Raw genomic sequence first — 20861 nt, 5'->3', positions numbered from 1 at the left:
GAGGAGGGTATCCCCTTCCATTCTTGCACTGTGAACAGTTCTGTCTGCTTGCTTTGTACAAGTCTGTTGCAGACAGTTGCATATATGGCACAAAATTGGCAATCTTCTGCCACAGAATGGTTGCTGTGAAATGGGTAGAACTTCTCTAACTTGGTAGATTATTGGGTGCCCTTGTCAAAGCAAATGCCCTTGTCTCTATGCTTCCATAGAACTTATTTAGAGTTTTTAAGCATCAAAAGTAGTTTTAAAAGAAAAATTAACAAGGGAAAATGAAGCAACTCCAAAAACAAAACAAAAATTGCCTGATTCTGCTGAGTGAACGGGCATTAAAATGGTGTTATAGGACTCCTGTTGCAATATGTAGAATTACTATTTGCTTCACTTTGTGTGGGATGGAGGGGGAGAACTCCCACTTAGATTTTCAGTGAAATCACAATTTGCTAAATAAAAGGGTGTGTGCACAGGAAAGGATTGGAATTAACATAAACATAAAAAACCTTAATATAAAACATAAGTGCATAACAAGAGTACGAAATGCTGGCACATCTTACCCTCATAACCATTCTAGGTCCATGTTGTTAATTGGCTGTGACTCGTGATTCAGCTGATTCTTGAGGATGCAGTGGCCAAGTTAGTGAACAACAGGCTGGATGGCTGTGTGGATGATTGGGGCAATTGTCCATGGTGCCAGCAGAGAGAACATGCTCAGCAGAAAGTCTCTGTGTGCAGCCTCCCTTTACCATAGGGAACAAATCATAGCTCAGTGGTAGAGTAAATGCTTTGCAAGTGGAAGGTTCAATCCCTAGTAAAGGTAAAGGGACCCCTGACCATTAGGTCCAGTCATGGCCGACTCTGGGGTTGCGGCGCTCATCTCGCTTTATTGGCCGAGGGAGCCGGCGTACAGCTTCCAGGTCATGTGGCCAGCATGACTAAGCCGCTTCTGGCAAACCAGAGCAGCACGTGGAAGCGCCGTATACCTTCCCGCCGAAGCGGTACCTATTTATCTACTTGCACTTTGACGTGCTTTCAAACTGCTAGGTTGGCAGGAGCTGGGACTGAGCAATGGGAGCTCACCCTGTTGCGGGGATTTGAAGCACAACTGTCTGATCAGCAAGCTCTAGGCTCTGTGGTTTAACCCACAGCGCCACCCGCGTCCCACCTCGATCGCTGGTATTTCCAGTTTAAAGGGCTAGTAGCAGATGATGGGACCCTCTGCCTGCGTCTTGGAGAGTTACTGCCAGCCAGAGTAGACAATCTTGGGCTAGAAAAGGACAATTTTAGGGCGGCTTCCTGCAGTTCATGATGCAGACACAGAACCAAGCTAAACGCTGGTGAAAATGAGGAAGCTCTGAGTATACATTGGGGCTGCAAGGAGCACTGGATCATAGTGTTTTACTGGCTCCAAAGCTGTCAACCTCCTCGCCATATCCACGTTACAAGGACACTGATTATCATATTGCATCAACAAGGACTTGATTAGTTCATGCCTCACACTTGATTTTTGTTGGTCAGATCTGATTCAGTCCTGCCCCCTCTCTGTGGCCTGCCCCAGTGAATCAGGTGAAGGAGGAGCCCGGACCGTTTGCTCTTGTTATGCAGAAAATATGTGGTGTGGTATGCTACTAAAGGGGAGGAATGCTTAGGTTGCAGACAATGCCTGTCTTCCACAGGGCAGGCCTAAGCAAAGTTTTCAGAAGGGATGGGGAAGAGGCATCTGCCTCAGCTGCCAAAATGACTTGACTGACAATCTAGCACAAGAAGAGCCCTGCTAGATCAGACCAAAGGCCCATCTAGACATCAGTGCAACTGTCCTCTACCCAGTTGTGATTCCCACACAGCCATCATGGCTACTAGTCATTGACAGCCTTTTCTTCCATGCTGAAAGCCTTCCACGTTGGTGGCTATTACTATGTCTTGTGGGAACGAGTTCCAAAACTATGGGCTATGTGGTGTTCAACTATGCACCATGTGAAGACACACCACAACCACTGCCTCCTCCTAACAGGCTATCTAGATGATGTGTGACACCTGCAACCTTTGCACCATGCAGGCAAATCACCATGTGGTCTGCTTACCCGTCATTAATCCACCTATATATGTTCCTAATGATTGAGGAGTATCGTTGGTGTGAGAAGATACCTCTTCATCTACCAAAGAATGGGTACCTTTCTTACTAGGAGCCCCAATTTTAAATCCAAAAATGAAAAGAAAAACTATATAAACATCAAAAACTATATAAACATCAAAAACAACACTTCACCTTGAAAATCATCACAAAGATGTATTTCCTCATCAGTTTCCTTATTGACGCAGGTGGCCCTGTGGGTTAAACCACTGAGCCTCTTGGGCTTGCCGATCAGAAGGTCCACGGTTCGAATCCCCGTGACGGAGTGAGTTCCTGTTGCTCAGTCCCTCCTCCTGCCAACCTAGCAGTTCGAAAGCATGTCAAAGTGCAAGTAGATAAATAGGTACCGCTCTGACGGGAAGGTAAATGGCATTTCCATGCACTGCTCTGGTTCGCCAGAAGCGGCTTAGTCATGCTGGCCACATGACCCGGAAGCTGTACGCCGGCTCCCTCAGCCAATAAAGCAAGATGAGCGCTGTAATGGTCAGGGGTCCCTTTACCTTTTACCTTCCTTATTGGAACAAGTGGGGTTGCCGGGCAAAACCTCCCCATCAGCTATAATTGCACTGCCTGAATTTGCAGGTATGTAGTTGAATCCCACCCCCCAAAAGTGTCAGTCTGGAAGCACCCAATAAATGAACCCCGTGGAGGCATATCTCCTCATTTCCTGAGGCATGTGGAATGTGGAATTTCCAGGGTTTGCTTGTGGCTTGCAGAAGTGGGGGTGCTGAATTCATTCCATTCCTCCACTGCCCAAATGAAAGCATATCTGCACTCTCTGAGGACCTGGCCACCCTTCAAGGATTCCAAGCTCCGCCTGCCTACAGATGGAACTTGGAAAGCAAAAAACCATAGGCTTACAGAGCGTGTGTAGATACCCTGTGGTTCTTTAGAGTTTACATAACAACAAAAATTTAACTATTCAGGAAAATTCAAAACCCTAGGAAAGAAAAGTCATGTCCAAAACCCCAAGGGCAATCCAGAACGAACCAACCAAGTAGAAACATGTGGAGCACGTCTTGTCTCTATGTGTGCAAAAGCTAGTGACCACAGCAAATCCTGCTATGTCTGTTCCCCCCCCCCATGGCCATGTTTTCAGTCCACATGTATTATTTTACAGTGGTACCTCGGGTTACATACTCTTCAGGTTACAGACGCTTCAGGTTACAGGGTCTGCTAACCCAGAAATAGCACCTCAGGTTAAGAACTTTGCTTCAGGATGAAAACAGAAATTGTGCTCCGGTGTGGCGGCGGCAGCGGGAGGCCCCATTAGCTAAAGTGGTGCTTCAGGTTAAGAAGTTTCAGGTTAAGAATGGACCTCTGGAACCAATTAAGTTCTTAATCCGAGGTACTACTGTACTTATAAATTTAAAGTTTGCTTTATATTTACTCCAGGAATGCAGTGCTCACAGGAATGTAGGAAGTTGCCCTAGGCCAGAAGTAGCCAATGTGGTGCCCTCCAGGCAATGATGGACTACAATTCCCATCAGCACTGACCATCAGCCATGGGGGATGGAGCTGATAGGAGCTGTAGTCCAACATCAGCCCCAAGCAGTATGGCCAAATGTTGGGAAGGGTGCAAGTGGTAGCCCAACAGCATCTACAAGGCACCATGGAAGCTACTCCTACCAAAGTATTGCCCACCCAACCTAGTATTATCTACTCTGGTAGGCAGAAGCTTTCCAGGGTCTCAGGCAGGGATTGTTTCCCCCTTCGCCTCCTACTCAGTCCTTTTTATGTGGAAACACCAGGGGCTGGACATAGGAGCCTTCATGAAAAGGGTGCATCTAACGACTAAGTCTGGGGTCACCCACCAGCACAATGGTGTCCTTGAGAACTTCCCCTGGTATCTGCAGAGCCTCTACATCCCTGCACACAGCTCCCTTCATTGTGAGGTGGAAAGGGTGCTTTCCTCTCCCGAACCCCAAAATGGCATAGAGCTGAGAGCCAGCGTGGTGTAGTGGTTAAGAGCGGTGGACTCATAATCTGGTGAACCGGGTTCACGTCCCTGCTCCTCCACATGCAGCTGCTGGGTGACCTTGGGCTAGTCACACTTCTCTGAAGTCTCTCAGCCCCACTCACCTCACAGAGTGTTTGTTGTGGGGGAGGAAGGAAAGGAGAATGTTAGCCGCTTTGAGACTCCTTCGGGTAGTGATAAAGCGGGATATCAAATCCAAACTCCTCTTCTTCTGAGGGAGGAGATTGGAAGAGTGGCAGTCTTCCAGCTCAGTGTGATTTTCAAGGTACAGATTGGTACACCTGAGAAGGTGAGGAACACAGGGAGATCAACAGGTTGGAGAGGAAAGAGGAGTGAGCCTGAAGATTGAGGGAAGGGAAACAGAAGTTATCAGGGAGAGGTGGGGTGAGGGGAGAAAGTGAGGGTGCTAGAGGTTTCAGAAGGGAAAGAGTTCAAGAGAGTTTGAGAGAGAACATGGAGTGCCAGAGAGAAAAAGAGTGTGTACACACAAGTTGGATCAAAGAAAAGAGAGCCTATTGAAATTGCATTTTTTTAAATTCGTTCCCCCTCAAATCACAGATCACCTGTGTCTCCATTGTCTGAACTCTAAAAATCATGAATCCTGCACTTTTTAACATTGCCATGGCATAAAGACATGGATCCAAGGCACGGACCCTGATGAGGCCTCATAATTTTTGCAAGAATATCCTGAAAACCACCATGAAATTGTAGGTCACCTCTGTGTCTGCAGATGATCTTCTGTTGGCCTTGTTGTCATCTCATGCCTTGGCTCAATGGTTTTATGGTGCTGGCAAGCTCTAGTAATGTGATGGGTGTTTTTTTAAAAAAGTGCAGTCACCAATTAAAGTTTCAGTTTGATTTGGCGAGTGTGGAGGTTGCATGGAAAAATCATGCAAATCCATTTTAATTCTACTGGATTTGAGTCTAACCTTGACCCCCACGGAAAAGCAAAGTGTTGAATCCAACTATAGGCACTACCTAGAGTAGAACCATTGAGATTAATGAAGCAAATTTAGTAATGTCGATTGATTTCAATGAATCTGCTTTGAGCATGGCTAACATGAGACAGAACCATGTGTGTGTGTGTGTGTGTGTGTGTGTGTGTGTGTGCGTGTGCAAATGTTTTCTTTCTGTCTGGAGTAGGTGGGGAGGGTGGAAATGTGCTACAGGGAAGGGAGAAGGAGAAGGAAACCCCTAAGTGCCCATGGGTCCAGAGACTGGCAACCCCTGCACTAAGTCTTGGCCTCTCCCCCAGAAGTACTAGAAGAGTCCAGCAACTTATTGTGAAGTACTGAGCACCTTGTCCAGCCAGGACTCTGGCTTCTAAATATAAACTGCTAAATGTCCATATGTGGTGGGCTGTTCTGGGCAATCTTGATTCATTCTGAAGGTATGTCCCAATGAGGCAATCCTTTGGCTGTTTACTTGGGCACCAACAAAACCCATAACGATCGAAACCCATTTTTATAGACCGTAGCAGAAGCCAGGTAGTTCTCAAGGGAAATTTATGGGTTTGAATGAACAGCAAGATTCATGGGGCAAACTAGCAGCGTTATTTATAGCATAGGATAAAATTTAGGTTTACCACTAATTGCAGTTTTTTTTTATTTTAAAAAAATTAATACTTGCAAAAAAGAGACATGCGTGATTTATATGGAAATATGTTATGAAGTTTCCATAGTGAAACAGAGTGGGATAGAAAAAGGGTTGTCTGTGTCTTATTATTTTCTAATGGCTGTCACAAGCAATTAATTCATTGGGCTCGTTCATTAATTTGAGTTTGTTGCAAAAGAATGTATGGATTTTAATTTGTGTTTTTGCTTGCGTATTTATTTTGAGAACTGAGTTTAAGTGCTCTTCTGAAACTGAAACCTTAATAGGCTCATAACATAACACATTATTTCAGTTTCAGTCCAGTGGTCCAAGGAGAAGCAGAAAAGCCCAAGCCAATAGCTTGAAATGGCAGACTTTACCTACAGTGCAAATATTTATTTGCTCATTTTACACAAAATATTTATAGGCATTTTTAAAATTAACATAACATTGAAAGTGGGCACTTCAAAAAGAGGAAAATGTATGGGAGCTTTATGGTTAGCATGAGAGCTCCGAGATTAATGCAGAAATCTCATTCGTTCAGTTTCCCCCCTGTTCATGTCAGGCCACTAGAACCCTGGCAATCCCAATGCCATCAAAGATGAGGATATGCTGGGGATTTATCTGCTGGGCCTTCTTCATATGTTCAAAAGAACATATGGAAGCATAAAGTGGATGTTGAGGCCATCGGTCCCACCCCCAAGTAGGGATGGACTTGTTTGTTTGTTTCCAGTCTTGAGTTCTGTTTTCCCCATTTCTGTATCAGCTTACACACCTCCCCCCCAAAACATCGTCTTGAAAATTGGTGTTTATTTTTGTGTGTGGTTTACTCCTAACATACACATTTTTGCACATTGTTTTCACATATCCTCCTTTACAAAGGGCCATCGTCTGCTTGAAATTGCCCTCTATTTGAAGGACAGGACTGCCCCTATCATTCGCTGACATGAGGCAGCTGACTTAGATGGCAGGAGCTTTGGGACAAGGGGTGGCAGCCAGGTTTTAGAGGACAGAGATCAATGTGCCATGCGGTTTGCTCCCTCCATGCTAGCCTTCTGCCTTTAGGAGTACCGTCCCATCACCAGTGTTGAAGCGAGACTCAACTTCCAGTCCAGTTGGCTTCTGTAAATGGATTGGGGTGGGAAGCGCCATCTTGCTTTTTGACCCAGCGTCTGAACAGTCTTGAACTGGCCCGGTTGAAGGACTGTCTAGTCCGAATCCAGTTTAAAGCGAATCCAGTTTAAAGAGGAGAACAGGAAGGACCATGAAGTTGCCCATCAGCAACTTCATGAACCATCAGTTATCGTCACCTGGGCAGCAAACTGGGCAGGCACACTGCTCCCCTGATCATAGCATTTATCTTCCCATATGGTGAAAGGTATCGTGTTTCTATTTAATGATGTAATTATTTCTAAATGTGTAATCAAGTTGCAGTGGTTATTTCTAAATCTGTGTATGTAAACGTTAGCATAATGCACATTTGATGCAAATCGCTGCCCTCTCTTTTTTTGGTGGTGTATTCCCACTTTTGGGGTGACACGTAAATGGCCACCTTATCAAGCAGCAGAACCAGGAGCCCACAGAAAGCAGCAGTGGGGTCCACAGGTTGTTGGGGGTGCCTAATGTTGCCAAAAGCAGCAAGAAGTACTTGCCCCTCCTCCGTGCTAATGATGAAAGCTTAAAAGACAACCAGCAGTGGATCTTCGTAGGAAGAAAGAACTATGAGCAGCACCTGGTTCCAGAATTCTAAGCACGTGTCTGTGCTGATGGCATTTGGCACCTGCTCTGGTTAGTGAATCTTGCTGGGTCTGCCCAACCCTAGCTTAGAGAAGTCTGTGCAGGGTCCGTCTCAGAATATGTTGGCCTCTCCCATATATATTACAGTCTCTCTCTAGCCCTGTGTTGCTAGCTTCCTCGCTTGGATCAGGGGCTACAGTGAGAGGCAGGCCATATCTGTTGTTTTGCATCTTCCCCATTTGTCCTTGGAATGCGTTTGCTATTCTTGGCGTATTGAGAGATGTTGTTGGGAATTGACTAAGCTGCTTCAAGGTCTCTTGGCTCAGTTGGCGCTTTACTTACTTGACATTCCATTTTGTTAAGGGGTTTTTGTAGTCATCCCCCCCCCCACGCAAAAAAAGGGCTAGCGATTCAGAGGCCTTCAAGGCTGATTGCAACAGAGGAATAAATTTCTAATGAGGGTTGTTAATGCTCTTGCCTTCTCAGGGCATATTTATATGGCAATGGTTGGAGAGAGGAAGGGACTGCAGATTGCTGAGGGGAGCAGACTGCATAGAGGTTTCACCTGCTCTGTTTGCAGCTGACTGAGGGTCATGAACATGAGATTCTTAATCTGAGAGTTGTAAGTTCAAGCCTCACCTTGGGCACAAGATTTCTGCATTGCAGGGGTTTGGACTAGATGACCCTCGTGGTCCCTTCCAACTCTACAATTCTGTGATTTTGTGAAAACTAGGTTGAGCAATGACAAACACAGACACTTGATCCATACTCCCCATTTCCTGGAGAAGTAGAGAGTTCCAGGAGCAGCTGTTTACAGAAGGGGTAGGGAAACTTTTCTGGTCAGTGGGCCAGATCCTTATTTCCTCACTTCTAGGAGACTAAATTTGACACCAAAGGTGTCAATCACCTGATGTCATCACTTGAAGCTGCGGTTTGAAGCCCCAGTGGTTGGAACGTCAAAGCACAGAGTGAGGCTGTTTGAAAGCCCTTTTCCAAGCAACCGTATGCTGCTCTTTGAAGCTCTGAAAACCATAGCTTTGAAGAGCAGTGTGGATCTGTTTGCAAAAGGGCTTTTAAACAGCCCCACACTATGCTTTAGCCACATGCAACCAAATGGAGCAGGGTTGAAGCCTCTGCTCAACAGCTGATGAGCAAAAGGGTTCAATTCTGTTGGTAGCAGTGGCCTACTTCGCCAGCACATTCCCCGCCCCACTCACATCACCCAGTGATGTCAGCTGATTGACAGATGTGTGTGGTTTGGGGGAAATGGCCTCAGGGGTTGGAGATTGCTCACCCCAGGTTTACTGGGTAATTTCCTGTACTGTATTGAGACATAGCAAATTAACTATGCCCTGCCTCCTCAAACCCAATCCATCCTGCAAACTCACTCCTTTTCTTCTGTGAGAAAACCTCTGGTCCCTCTTTGATTAATACATCTGTACCCTGCTGCCTGCACAGGAACTGCACCACCATGAAAGAAATGCAAACTCTTGATTTATTTTTGCTCGTAGTTTCAAGTTGTATTGCTGTAAAAATGATGAATGAATCTTCTTTCAAGGTTCATGGCTATGACCTGTGTCAGATGTGCAAGAATCTAAGTCTTCCCTAACGGCAGTAGAAAGTTTTTTAGTTTTGCTCATCCAAAAATGGAACAAATGCTCTCTATGCCAAAAAAAGGCAGAGATATTGGACTCACTCCAGCCAAAATAGCTTCGTTCCAGTGAAAACAGGAATCAGATGTACAGTCCTTATGATAGACTAATAGCACAGTGCTATTTGCCATATGTTAATTGCAGTGACATTAGACCCATATTTTCTCATATGCAATTGCCTTAATTGTTACCATCAGTGGCCTGCAATGTCAGGCAGGAATGTCATTTGAAGAAATTGCTATTGCAGAAGACATTTTGGTTCACTTGGGCATTCCTGAAAGTCGTTTGAAAGAGGGAAGCCGTGTTTGCATCTGTACAGGCAATCCGGCAGGTAGCGAAAACAGATGGGACTCTATTTGGTGTCTCTATTGGGTGGGGAAACCTGTGACATTCCAGATGTTTACTTAGTCATTATATATATATATATATATATAATGCTCTGATGGTGTTTCCTGCTTGGCAGGGGGTTGGACTCGATGGCCCTTGTGGTCTCTTCCAACTCTATGATTCTATGATTCTATATATATCCCACCTTTTCTCCAAGGAGCTCAAGGTGACATGCACACTTTGCTGCCTCTCCATTTTATCCCCCTTCGCAGTCAGGAGCTGGAGTCAGGTGCAGGTCAGATATAAAAAAACATGGTGTCAGTGAAGTCAACTCTTCATACAAAGAAACAAAAACAGCTGAGGCCTCGTGGTTCCAGCAACTCTTCCCAGTAGGCCTTGCCCCAGTGAGGCAGTTGTGAGGACTGATGGTCCTCCCTACAGCTGCCTAAGTCCCCTCCTCTACAGGGTCCCCCCCCCCAAGCCATTGGAGACTGTGTGCAACCAATCTCTCCTCTTCTCTTTTCATTTCTCCATTTGTTCTCAGAGACCGGAGGTTGGTGGTGGGCAGAGATGGTTGCAACAGGAGGGGGAGACTCCCTGGATTCTTCAGCAGCCGGCTTCCTCTCTGTCTCCTGGCCCTCCTCCTCTCCAGCCTTTGAATTAGGACTGCTCTCTGCCATAGCTTCTTCCTGCTAACTAAACCCTGTTGCTTCTTCTACTTCCAACACCTCCTTCTCCCAGTCTGGAGGTGCTGTTGGTAAACCAGGAGGTAGCTTGGTCGCAGGCAAGTAGGCAGCTTGTATGATGCAACTGGATTTCTATATACAAACAAGTTGCTCAGACTGCAGAGGTTGGCTAAGGTCTGTGGATTTATGCCACACCGCTTGAGGCTTAAAGGTAAAGGTAAAGGTACCCCTGCCCGTACAGGCCAGTCTTGACAGACTCTAGGGTTGTGCGCTCATCTCACTCTAGAGGCCGGGAGCCAGCGCTGTCCGCAGACACTTCCGGGTCACGTGGCCAGCGTGACATGCTGCATCTGGCGAGCCAGCGCAGCACACGGAACGCCGTTTACCTTCCCGCTGGTAAGCGGTCCCTATTTATCTACTTGCACCCGGGGGTGCTTTCGAACTGCTAGGTTGGCAGGCGCTGGGACCGAGCAACGGGAGTGCACCCCGCTGCGGGGATTCGAACCGCCGACCATGCGATCGGCAAGTCCTAGGCGCTGAGGCTTTTACCCACAGCGCCACCCGCGTCCCAAGGCTTGAGGCTTAGGTCACCTAAAAAGTGTTGGGTCACTAAACTGTAGTACCTCCTTCTGGCCATCTGGCTGGGTAGTGCCCAAGAGCAATTATCAGTAGCTCCCTCTTCTGGCAAAACTACTACTGTGATACAGGACTGACTCCTAGAGTTCCTGGTGCTAGATACTTGCTGCTGCCCTACTTGCATGTTGTGGTCAAAGGGGGCTTGTGGAAGTAGTATATAATCTCAATTTATTGTTCCCAAATTAACATACAAATAGAAATGGAGTCAAAGTTGTATTTGTTTTCAGCCTAGAACAGTCATAGGAAACCCGTGGCCCCTCAGATGTTGACAGACAGGGATTATGGAGGTTGGATTCTAATAACGTCTGGAAAGCCATGGGCTCTCCCGTCTGTGGCCTAGAGCAGGGGTCAGCAAACCTTTTCAGCAGGGGGCCGGTCGTCTATCCCTGAGAGCTTGTGGGGGGCCGGGCTATATTTTTTTTGGGGGGGGAATGAATGAATTCCTATGCCTCACACATAACCCAGAGATGCATTTTAAATAAAGGACACTTTCTACTCATGTAAAAACACGCCGATTCCCGGACCGTTCGTGGGCCGGATTTAGAAGGCAATTGGGCCTTAGTTTGCCTACCCATGGCCTAGAGGGTGCCTGTTTGCATGAACCCCGGCCCAGATTTAAGGAAAGGAAACCTTCAGTGCATGAGGCGAGGGGAGGCGACTGCCTCAGGCGGCAGATCGACCAGGGCAGCAGATTCTGATGTCAATCTTTCTCTCCCCACCCCATTCCTGATGTAGATTCTCCCTCACCCCTTCTTCCTTGACAAGGAGAGGGGCGAATATGTCATTTTGGGATCTGCCTCAGGTGCCAAAATGTCATGGGCCAGCTCTGTGGTAGTGTAATAAACAAGCATTCATTGCTCTAGCTCTTGTAAATGAACAGAAAGTTTACGTGTTTGATTCAACTCCGGTATTAATTTCAAGCCAAATAAATGTGTAACTGAAGATCCAGTTGACGCCGAGGCACCATTAAAAGCGAGAAAAGAAGGGGAGAAGCGGCCTTTTATCTCCACCATATCCCTTGCCAGGCGAGTGGATGTGACACATTGTCACATACAGACATCATTTCTGCAGTTCAGAGGAAGAATTTGAAGCATTTCGCTGCACTATTGAAGTGGATGGGAAAAAGTCAAAGGGGGACTATTTGGAAACTTTCAGTCAGGCATTCCAAATTCCTGCGAAGGCATCCCAGAGCGATCATCATTCTGGAGAACTTCTGCTGAACAGCACTCGTGAGACAGAGAGAAATATGAGTGAGAGAGAGGATGGCTTGCCTTGAGAAGAATAATGCCTTTGTTTGCCTGATAATCACTTTGAGACTTCATTCAGTGGTTTGTGTTGGCATTCAAGAAATAGATGCTGCATAGGTCAGGAGCTTAGAATCCCAGCTTCCTGCTATAGGTTTTTTGAAAGCGCAGAAGGATAGCCAGAGGAGGAGCCATAGCTCAGTGTTATGGCTGAAGGTCCCAGGTTTTAACTCTGCCACCTCCAGGTAGGACTGGGAGAGACCACCTGCCTGATGGTCAGCGTGGACAATACTGAGTTAGATAGCTCAATGGTCTGACTTGGTATAAGGCATTATCTTTCTATCTTCCTATGCTCCTAATCCATTCCTGTGAGTTTGGGAACATAGCGTCTGGGTTTCAAGGGACGTTTGGGTGTGCTGAGCTCAGCCAAAGAACAGATAATGGTGGTGTAATATCTGCCAGTGTGAAACTGAGGGGGGTGGGGAATCTAAATTAGGGATGGGGAACGTTGTTGTTGTTTAGTTGTCTCCGACTCTTCGTGACCCCAGGCACTCCTGTCTTCCACTGCCTCCTGCAGTTTGATCAAACTCATGCTGGTAGCTTCGAGAACACTGTCCAACCATCTCGTCCTCTGTTGTCCCCTTCTCCTTGCACCCTCCATCTTTCCCAACATCAGGGTCTTTTCCAGGGAGTCTTCTCTTCTCATGAGGTGGCCAAAGTCTTGGAGCCTCAGCTTCACGATCTGTCCTTCCAGTGAGCACTCAGGGCTGATTTCCTTCAGAATGGAGAGGTTTGATCTTCTTGCAGTCCATGGGACTCTCAAGAGTCTCCTCCAGCACCATAATTCAAAAGCATCAATTCTTTGGCGATCAGCCTTCTTTATGGTCCAGCTCTCACTTCCATACATCACTACTGGGAAAACCATAGCTTTAACTATACGGACCTTTGTTGGCAAGGTGATATCTCTGCTTTTTAAGATGCTGTCTATGATGGGGAACTTACTGGGACTCAACTCCCATCAGCCCCAGTCAGCATGACCTGTGGTTAGGGATGATGGGAGTTGGAGCTCAATGACCTCTGAAGGGCCTGACCTAGTTGTTGTTGTTTTTTACATTGCCTAGTGCCTTCATTTAAAGCAAGAACACACCTGTGAGTTTCTAGGAATGCCCACTCCCCCCCCCAAAGTAATGTTTTATTTATTTGTTTACTTTTTAAAACCACAACAGCAACACATAAAAGAATAGCAGCGGGGAACCTGTGGCCCCCTGGATAATGCTGGGCTGCATCAGCCCCAGGCCCCATACCCAGGAATGCTGGGAATTGTAGTCCAGTAGCACCTCAAAAGCCACAGGTTCTTTGTTCCTCTTGTAAAGGTTCAGGCAAGACTCAACTCTGTGCTAACTGGGGCAGATGGGGCACACAAGCTGGCAAGGGGTGTTCTAACCACTATACCACGCTGTCTCCCAGATACTGAAAGGTGTATGGCATCCTTCCCTTATGAACTTGCGTATGAGCATATCCTGGGAAGTAGAGAAGAGATGTCTAGCTCTGCCCCCGCCCTGTCCACACCCCACTTCCTTTCTTCTTCTTCCTTCCTTGCAATTTTCTCCCCAAGGAGCAATGGAAAGACATTTTGGTGGATGGAAGCGGGTTGTGTAGTTCATAGACTTGAGTGCAGTCTTGAGAACGTTTAAGAGCTAACACTCAGCAACGAGTAAGTTTCCCATGAGAAGTGCAAAAATAATGGAATGCCATAAATAGCTAATACTATTTGTGTTTCCTGCAGACAAAGAGGGGGAAATTGGCTGGTTTTAAGCATCTGTCACAGTCATATTGAGGCATCTGGCTATGTTTTTGCAGTGCCCGTCTCACACTCTTTTGCCCTACAAGGCAGAGAGACAAAGGCCCCATCTGCGCCATACATCTAAAGCAGTATCATATCACTTTAAATGGTCATGTCTTTCCCCCCAAAGAATCCTGGGAAATGTGGTTTGTTAAGGGGGCTGAGAGCTGCTTGCTAAGAGACCCCTATTCCCATCCCAGGACCATAATTCCTAGAGAGGTTTAACAATCAGTGGCTCTTCCCAGGGAATGCTGGGAACTGTAGCTCTGTGATGGGGAATAAGGGGCTTCCTAGCAACTCACAGCACCCTTAACAAACTAGTGTTCCCAGAACCCTTTGGGGGAAGACACGGCTGTTTAAAGTGGTGCGATACTGATTTAAATGTATAGTGCGGATGGAGCCAAAGAATCCTTTGCCACTCATTCAGTTTGACGAAAAGAGTCTGTTTCCTGATATATTTCCTGATTATTATTTCCTGAGATAATCAATCAAAGGCCGACAAACAGAAGGGAACAACAAGCGAAAATTCACATCATAAGTAAACTATTTGTGGGTATAGAGGAATGCAGTATTGATTGGAAGTATTATGTATGGTCCACAGGAGGGAAATGGACTCCCGTGCAGTGGTGTTTCTGAAGTGCCCTGCATGAAAGGAGTCTGTTGTATGTTATATTGCATGCTCACCTAGCTTTATGAGTGCGGGGTGCGCTCTGCACAATTTTCGATAAGAATAATATGAAACAAAAAAACACACACAAAACCCTCACCCTTCCCTTCCCTCCAAGATGGAATGCTAACCAATCCCCTTATGGCAAATGCAGTGTTTATTTTTAATTAAAAAATAACAGAGCTGAGTTGACCTCAGTTTTCCCAGCTGCTATTCTTCCATCATAGCAGCTCATTGGTTGGTTTTCCCTTGCTGATTTCTGTCATTATTTGCACTGAGCCTGTATGTGTTACATATATATATATATATATATATATTCACATTGCCTCCCATTTATTTAGCAGTACAGCTGACCAATTGTTCACTAAGGGGTAATGCAATATTAAATGTTTTGGGTTATGCAGGCTGGCTTCAGCTGTTGCTTCCCCAGGCAGCTCTTGGGGACTCCAGGACCTTAGCGGAGCTCACCAATGAATCCTGCAGCTGATCCATTAGGTGGCGAGGTCTGAGCTGCCCGTTTAGTATGGGGCATTGTGGGGAATTAAAATGGTGGCTCCATAGTGCTTGGCATGGACTGCAGGGCAGCGGCTGCCACTGGGGCACTCTGAGGGGCCCCAAAAACTTGGAGGTAACCCTGAGGCTACCTGTGGTTATATTTTGTCTGTGTCGCAAAGATTTTAGCTTGCATTACCACAGCATTTGTGGCTATATCTCTACCCAGCCCCAGGACAGTGAAACCTTGGTTCCTGAACGGCTTAGTTGCTGAACAAATCCGCTCCTGAACGCCACAAACCTGGAAGTAAGTGTTCCTGTTTGCGGACTTTTTTGGAAGCCGAACGTCCAAAGCTTGAGTGCAGGAAGCTCCTGCAGCCAATAGGAAGCCGTGCCATGGTTTTTTACCAGTTTCAGGAGTCGAACAGACTCCTGGAATGGATTAAGTTTGAGAACCAAGGTACCACTGTACTCAAATTACAATGGCCCAGAGAGGAGATGCTCTGAGGATGGAGCCTACTGGGAAGTTAAAATGGCAGCTGTAAGGCATCCAGTATGAGGGATTCAGGAAAGTAATTGGCACCAAAGAGGGCTACACAGGGTGCTGGAGCCTGGGCAACTTTCCCAAAGATTTCACATACTGATCCTGTGTGTTCGTCCATTCAAAGAGCAGCCTGTTCAGCCAGGCTGGGAACATTAAATCTGCCATGTGGCAATCCCTTGCAGACGGCTGCAGCACCTGGAGGCAATCAAGTCAGATCATGTATCCACAGCAGTGACCAGGGGAGGAATGACTGCCGGGAGGAAGGCAGAAAGCATAAATGCCATAGTACACTTGCATCAAGGGACGCGGGTGGCGCTGTGGGTAAAAGCCTTAGCGCCTAGGGCTTGCCGATCGAAAGGTCGGCAGTTCGAATCCCCGCAGCAGGTTGCGCTCCTGTTGCTCGGTCCCAGCGCCTGCCAACCTAGCAGTTTGAAAGCACCCCCGGGTGCAAGTAGATAAATAGGGACCGCTTACTAGCGGAAAGGTAAACGGCGTTTCCGTGTGTGGCTCTGGCTCGCCAGAGCAGCGATGTCACGCTGGCCACGTGACTCGGAAGTGTCTCTGGACAGCGCTGGTCCCCGGCCTCTTGAGTGAGATGGGCGCACAACCCTAGAGTCTGTCAAGACTGGCCCGTACGGGCAGGGGTACCTTTACCTTTACTTTACACTTGCATCAGCACAACTGATGCCTTCATCTGCCCCAGCTGTAACGAAACATGTCTCTCTTGTATTGGTCTCTACAGCCACAGCAGGTGCTGTAAATCTCCAAAAGTTTGGTGCACTCTTCCATTTTCTCCTGAGATAGGTGGGTGCCAGCAATTAGTAAGATGAGTGTGTTTTAGGGGTGTGGGAGAATTCCAAGGTAAGCTGAAACGGGAGCAGAAATTGCCGGTGTCTGCTTATTTTCTCCATGACCAAAATGGAAATCAATTCAGCAAATATGATTGGTGTTTTCTGCAGCTGTTGTTTTCAGTCTGAAAATATGCAATTGATTATGTGATCCTCCCTGCTTTTGCATTGTGTTTCTTTCACATTGAAATGAACGGAATGGAATAATGTAATGACAACATGAATCACACAATTTATGTAATTAATTATGTAATTTATGCAATTTTGCTACATTAGCGAGTGAAATGAATAATGTAGCTTTGGGGAGAAGGCGAACTGCAGCCGGTTGGAAACAGTGCTGCAACACACTGTGAAATGGAAAACAGTGCTTCCTTCCATCCCAAGATTTGTAAACACAGAGATATATCACAGCCCATGTTAACACTGCTAACATTTCCTATGTAATACCCAACCAATTCCACACTCCTTTATGGTCAAATATAAGAACAAAAAAACCCCCAAAATGTCTTGCAAAAGAGATTCATCTTCATTTTTAGTAACTGCTCTGCCTCTCCATTTTGAAGTAATTCTGGTCTCTGCCAGCTAGGGTAGTGTGAGCGGCTGCCAAGCGATGCTTCGAATGAGTCAGTTTCTATTTGCCTCTTGTCCCAACAGCTATTTCCTGTCTCCTTATGGCACTAATTCTGTGCACATATTAAAACTTGGATAGGAAAACCCCCGAAAAAGCACTTCTTCAGCTTTTCCAGAAAGGCACAATGAACTCCACATCCTGCTGTCATTAGAGCTCTTGGTAGCAGAGCTTTTGAAGCTAGACGGCAAACGGAATGTCTAGGGAAATGCAGTGAAGTAAGTAATTTTTATTAACAGCAGTAAACGGATTGCTCCGGCAGGGGTATTCTGTTGCAGAAACGCCTCTCTCCAATGGCCTGTGTCATTCCTAGATGTGAAGATTTGCAAAGAGATGCATAGGCTGTTTTGACTAAGGCTCGATTTGGACGATATGCCTTTCATGTGGAGCCCACTGGAAACTGCCTCCACAGGACCAGTGCTCCCTGTGGCAAGGCTTTTTGTTAAAGGCACATAGGGCTGGAATCACACCAAAAAACTTTATGCAGGCATGGGAGGAGTGTGCAAGCCTAAGACCGAGTTCCACGATGTTTTAAAATTAGAAGTGCACCAAAAAAGCTGCTCAGTTTTAACTGCGGTGAGATCCCAAGTCAGTAGCCATAATTCACTTAATTGTTTTTCTTCAAATTACCCATGACCATAAACAGCTCCTAATCTTTCTGGCTGAGAGGAAATAGCAAAATCTTTTAACAAAAGTAAGCTGACTTGAATAAGCAACATCCTTGTCAAAGCAGTAGCTGCGGTCCTTTGGCTGTTGGAGCCGATGAGGAGATGAAAGGGATGGGGAAGCTGCTCAGGTTGGTATTGTGCAGAGGTTTGGCAGGAAAGGTGAGCACTTTCTTCCAGAAAGGCTAGCTGCCAATAGCAGGTAGTTCAAGGCCTCTGAGATATCTTCTTCCTGTTCTCAGAGCTTGAAGGACATGTGGGGGTGATTGGGTTAAGGGGTCACAATTCTTGCCATCCTTCACAGCCCAGATTTACTGTCAGGAACTGGATCATGGCCAGTCTAGTCACTGGAGGTCAGATTAAGTTGACATCAGCAGAAATGAAGATCTTGGTTTGGACCAATGTTGCCACTTACATCTTGTAAAAAAGAGAGACATGGCCACCCTATTTTGGAAAAGGGTTTTGGGTGACAGGAAAAGAGAAGGGTGCTTCTCTTGCTATTGTTTCTCACCTGACTTTGGTGGTTTTTGTAGTGGTTTGCACTTTGTCCATGTGTGCAATTTAAATGGTGTGTATAAGCCAAAGTCCTCCTTATTTAAAGCCCTAAACGGCCTCAGTCCAGTATACCTGAAGGAGCGTCTCCATCCCCATCGTTCTGCCCGGACACTGAAGTCCACCTCTGAGGGCCTGCTGGTGGTTCCCTCACTGTGAGAAGCGAAGTTACAGGGAACCAGGCAGAGGGCCTTCTTGGTAGCAGCGCCCGCCCTGTGGAACATCCTCCCATCAGATGTCAAAGGAAAAAACAAGACATCTGAAGGCAGCCCTGTTTAGGGAAGCTTTTAATATCTGAAGGACTATTGTATTTTAATATTTTGTTGGAAGCTGCCCAGAGTGGGTGGGGTATAAATAATAAAATATTATTATTATTATTATTATTATTATTATTATTATTATTATTATTATTATTATGGCTTCTCTTCTGTGAAGAGAAATCTTGCACACCTGCACACTCTTATGTGTGGGGAGCCTGTGTCTATATTGCAGCTGCCGGAGTAAGTCTGTTCTGCAAAAGTTCCTGAATGTAAAACGAGTGTTATGTTGCTTTCGTCCCTCTTCAACGGAGTTGTGCAATAACACAGAAATGCTCTGTGTGGACTGCATCCTTCACCTCTTGAATCCTTTTCTTTCCACAGCGATAGCCTACTCAGGCTACAGAGCCATCTCTGTCATCTAACCTCAAGCCTTCAGTCTTTGACACGCGACTGACCAGCTTTGACGTGCTTGCCCAGCTGAGTCGATGTGAGTATGATGGATGACCTTTTGAAATTTGTGCTACTTTTGCACTGTTGTTTTGATACCTTCTCATTTTTCTTACTTAAAAACACAATGCAGCTGCAACAAACCGTTGTAGGAAAACTGACCTTTCATGGGTGTTTGTACTCTGCTTAATGAGTACAAGTGGAGCCCACTTTCATCAACCTGGTGCTCTCCAGATACTTTGGACTACAAATCAGGAGAAATTTTTATTTCATTTGCATTTAAAGGTGAACCTACCTAATTTGCTCTTTCTGGAACAATAGATCAACTGGGAACAGTCTTCAAAATCCACACTTCTCTAAGTTTTGCAGTGCTGTTCTCCAGTAACGTGTACCAAAATGCACATACTATGCATAAATATACATATATTAGTGAAATTAGCATGTAAAATTGTATATAATTGTGTATATTAGTGGAAATCTGCACTAAAATGCTGATGAATTTTCATGAGGACTTTTTAATAATTGCAAACTGTTGTAGAAATGTGAAAACCCGAACTTAAGATTGGAAAAGTCAGCATTATAATCAAAAGAGAACAGAGGATTTTCACCGCATTATTAAGATTCCCACTTCATTATTATAAAAGATTCACTTGTTGGGTCTTTTGAAGCTGTTTTCTGGGGATGAGAAAAGCTGTCATGCATCATCCACCATTAAGCTAACCTTGAGAAGTTTGATTCAAAGCAAGACTGACGCTTGAAACAGGCATGATTCAAATGAAACGTGACGTTACGATACCAGCTGCTCCGCTGTCAGGCAAAAGAGGCACATAGCTTAAATAGCACCTTTCGTTGAAGATGGTCTAAGCTTTTTTTCAAATATCTGAGCCTTGGGCGAAACATTTTAGCCTTCCTTAGGAGTGTTAAGTGTAGTCAGGTGCAGAATTGTGGGGTCTGGAATACAAGGTTTGATCATAGGACAGGGATGGTCAATGTGGTGCCCTCTAGATTTTGTGGGCCTCCAGCTCCAGTCAGCTGCAGCCAACACGGCCAATGGCCAGGAATGCTGGGTGTTGAAATCCAACAATCTTGATTACCCCCGTCACAGAAGATAAGCACCACTATCAGTTTGCAAATGATGGTTGTGTGCTTCACTGTTTCCCCATTGTTTGACTTCCTGCATGCTGGCATCATGTGCTTGGGACACCTACTTGCATTAATAAGATATATATTATTCTAGTCATTTATGAGCATCTCATGTGTATAGATCCACAATCAGTTTAAATGGTGCTTCGTGTTTTGTGGTGGCACTGAAATTCAGAATGGCCTATGTGTCTCCAAAACACCCCCCCCAGCAAGCCCAACACCCCCCCCCCCGACATTTGAGCCTAGCATAGGAAGTTGAGTTGGAGCCACTGGTCTATCTAGATCAGTGTTACCTTCACTGACTGGCAGTGACTTTCTAGGGTTCCAGACAGCAAGACAATTCCTAGCCTGGCCTGGAGGTGCTGGGGATTGAACCTGGAATCTTCTGTCTGCAAGGCAGAAGCTCTATCTGTGAGCTATGTTGCTTCTCTGGTTTGTAATGGGCTTCCCCCCAGCTCCAGCAATGCTGGCTGAAGTCATTCCATCAGTCTTCCTTGCCGCCAAGCCCCTTTCTTTCCCCAGATCTACACTTATGATGAAGAAGGGAATCCAGTGGAACAGAGGACTTCAGCAGCTTCAGAGGCCTAATTTTTAAGGCATGAGTGCTACTCAAAAGTGTTCCTTGCTTTGGTGAAGCCTGGGAAATGGAGTTCCCAGTGCTCTATCTGGTACATCGACTGAGACCCTCCCTGCCCATGGACTGTCTCGCCTGAGTAGTGCATGCTCTGGTTATCTCCCGCTTGGACTACTGCAACACACTCTACATGGGGCTACCTTTGAAGGTGACTCGGAAA

The 20861-nt window shown here is 46.0% G+C and overlaps 2 protein-coding genes across 9 annotated transcripts in view; one reads left to right on the top strand and one right to left on the bottom strand.

The window, feature by feature from the left end:
* LOC308595767 (aldo-keto reductase family 1 member B1-like) overlaps positions 1-20861 on the bottom strand; it is a 319272-nt gene that overhangs the window by 169439 nt on the left and 128972 nt on the right. The gene's annotated exons all lie outside the window — the stretch shown is intronic.
* Positions 1-20861, top strand: part of CALD1 (caldesmon 1) — a 189800-nt gene that overhangs the window by 58150 nt on the left and 110789 nt on the right. For all 8 annotated transcript variants that reach the window (XR_014012088.1, XM_081209942.1, XM_081209946.1 and 5 more), the window contains exon 2: positions 18859-18964. The gene's annotated coding sequence lies outside the window, so the exon portion shown is untranslated. The remainder of the gene's footprint in view (positions 1-18858; positions 18965-20861) is intronic.

This window comes from Podarcis bocagei (genome assembly GCF_964188305.1).
Source record: "Podarcis bocagei genome assembly, chromosome: 10".
Classification (NCBI taxonomy): Eukaryota; Metazoa; Chordata; class Lepidosauria; order Squamata; family Lacertidae; genus Podarcis; species Podarcis bocagei.
This window is presented reverse-complemented; position numbering and strand designations above follow the sequence as displayed.